Source organism: Bison bison, unplaced genomic scaffold (genome assembly GCF_000754665.1).
Source record: "Bison bison bison isolate TAMUID 2011002044 unplaced genomic scaffold, Bison_UMD1.0 scf7180017864280, whole genome shotgun sequence".
NCBI lineage: Eukaryota > Metazoa > Chordata > Mammalia > Artiodactyla > Bovidae > Bison > Bison bison.
This window is the reverse complement of record NW_011494852.1, coordinates 7,673,292-7,673,498: the sequence shown is the minus strand read 5'-3', so window position 1 is coordinate 7,673,498 and position 207 is coordinate 7,673,292.

Genomic DNA, 207 nt, shown 5'->3' with positions numbered 1-207 from the left:
CCCGGCTTGGGGGGGCTGCCACTTTGCACGCTCTCATTCACTCGGCAGACGTGCATCAAGTAGCTGCCGTGTTTTAGGCACATTCTAGGCACTGGGGATACAGCAGTGAACCAGATGGGCCCGCGGTTCCCATCCTGTGTTGATGTCATACATTAAGTAGGAGAGACAAGGGCACCTGAGTAGAGGAGCGTGTCCAGTGGGGCTAGT